Raw genomic sequence first — 2,715 nt, 5'->3', positions numbered from 1 at the left:
GCAAAGTTACAGAGTACTGTCACCAAATTATCTGAACAAATATCCTAAATGCAATTTATTTTATAGACATGGGTTGCTGGTTAACTTCACTTGTACAGTTTAAAAGTTCGCTAGCCAGCAAGTTAGAGAAACGTCAACGTTGCTCTGGTGAGGCATCATTTTGCATTGCAAGTAAATTATTTACCACTAATAAACAATGATTGATCAAAACTAAATGCTAGTCAAATTGTTTAGTTTTAGCAAGATAAGTTGTGATGATGAAATGGCGAATACAATATCACATTTTCGATAGGGACAAAATTGATATTGCCCAGTCCCTGATGACTTTAAACAATGCCCCCTTGTGAGTGGTTTGCGCATGCGCCCTACCTGCAGGGTAAGAGGGCTCAGGGACATCCATTGAGCAGTAAAGACAATTCCTGTCAACTTTGCCCACATGTGGCACAGATGTAATGCTGCAAAAATTTGTAATTAAATAAATTTAATGAAAGACCATGTTTTTGTTGGCTGCATCTGTTGATTTTGGGTGCTAGCCTACCTCACCTGTCCTGCCGTGATGGTTCAGGAGATAACCGCCACCACAAAGCCTGGAGTATCTACTGTGGCTATTCAAATTGAATTTCCTCAATGGCACAAGCAAATGAGACGAACCAGACAAATTTGAGTTAGAACACATTGATAACTGTCAATATGATGTCTATAGATGAGGCATTTGTTTTCTGTCTATAGATTAGCCTGGGTTTTCTGCACGTTAACACTAGAAGCTTATTACCTAAAATTGATCAATTGAAAGTGTGGGTTCACAGCTCCAATCCAGATGTGTTGGTCATTACTGAGACGTGGTTAAGGAAGAGTGTTTTAAACACTGATGTTAACCTTTCTGGTTATAACCTTTTTTGTCAAGACAGATCTTCCAAAGTTGGTGGAGTGGCAATCTTTTCCAAGGAACACCTTCAGTGCTCGGTTGTCTCCACCAAGTCTGTCCCCAAACAATTTGATTTGCTTGTTTTAAGCATTACACTTTCAAATAGCTCTTTGTTGACTGTTGCTGGGTGTTATCGTCCTCCGTCAGCACCGGCCTGTACCCTACCTGCCCTAAGCTCTCTCCTGGCCCCTTACACTAAGTCTGAATTTGTCCTGCTAGGTGACCTAAACTGGCACATGCTTAAACCACCTGACCAAGTCCTAAAGCAATGGGACTCCCTAAATCATTCTCAGATTATTACCAATCCCACAAGGTATGACTCCAAACACCCAGAAAAGGCTACTCTTCTTGATGTTATCCTCACAAATAATCCTGATAGGTATCAGTCTGGTGTTTTCTGTAATGACCTTAGTGATCACTGTTTTACAGCCTGTGTTCGTAATGGCTGCTCAGTGAAATGACCTGTCCTGATTTGTCATAGACGCTTGCTAAAAAACTTGAATGAGCAAGCCTTCCTTCATGACCTGGCCTCTGTAAATTGGTATAGAATCAGCGTGATCCCCTCTGTCGAAGACGCTTTGACCTTTTTTTATATTTTCAGTGGTATTGTTAACAAACATGCCCCCATAAAAAAAAGATAATTAAAAACAGGTTCAGCTCCTGGTTCGACCGTGATCTGGCAGAGTTACTCCACCTCAAGAATTCAATTTGGTGAAAGCCTCGGCACACGCATACTCAGGCTGACTGGCTCTTGTTCAGGCAAATGAGAAATAAGTGCACTCAGGCTATCCGGAAGGCCAAAGTTAGTTACTTTAAGGAGCAGTTCTCTCTCTGTGGGTCTAACCCCAAGAAGTTCTGGAAAATGGTTAAAGACCTGGAGAATAAACCCTCCTCCTCACAGCTGCCCATGTCCCTTAATGTTGATGATGTGCTTGTTACTGACAAGGAGCTCTTTAATCACCACTTCATTATGTCGGGATTCCTATTTAACTCAGCCATGCCTCATTGCCCGTCCAACATTTCCTCATCTCCCACCCCTTCTAATGCGACTAGCCTCGATACTCCTCCCTCTTTTTCTCCTGCCCACTACAAAGTTTCTCCCTGCAGGCGGTCACTGAGTCTGAGGTGCTAAAGGAGCTCCTTAAACTTGACCCCAAAAAAACATCTGGGTCAGATGGTTTAGATCCTTTCTTCTTTAAGGTTGCAGCCCCTATCATCGCCAAGCCTATCTCTGACCTTTTTAACCTGTCTCTCCTCTCTGGGGAGGTTCCCATTGCTTGGAAGGCAGCCACGGTGCGTCCTTTATTTAAAGGGGGCGATCAAGCTGATCCTAACTGTTATAGGCCAATTTCTATTTTGCCCTGTTTAACAAAAGTGTTGAAAAAACTTGTCAATAATCAACTGACTGGCTTTCTTGATGTCTATAGTATTCTCTCTGGTATGCAATCTGGTTTCCGCTCAGGTTATGGATGTGTCACTGCAACCTTAAAGGTCCTAAATGATGTCACCATTGCCCTTGATTCTAAGCAATGTTGTGCTGCTATTTGTATTGACTTGGCCAAAGCTTTTGATACGGTAGACCATTCCATTCTTGTAGGCTGTATTTGTGTCTCTGAGGGGTCTTTGGCCTGGTTTGCTAACTACCTCTCTCAAAGAGTGCAGTGTATAAAGTCAGAATATCTGCTGTCTCAGCCACTGCCTGTCGCCAAGGGAGTACCCCAAAGCTCGATCCTAGGCCCCACGCTCTTCTCAATTTACATCAACAACATAGCTCAGGCAGTATGAAGCTC

Source organism: Coregonus lavaretus, assembly GCF_964263955.1.
Source record: "Coregonus lavaretus genome assembly, chromosome: 32".
In the NCBI taxonomy this organism is placed as follows: Eukaryota; Metazoa; Chordata; class Actinopteri; order Salmoniformes; family Salmonidae; genus Coregonus; species Coregonus lavaretus.
This window is presented reverse-complemented; position numbering follows the sequence as displayed.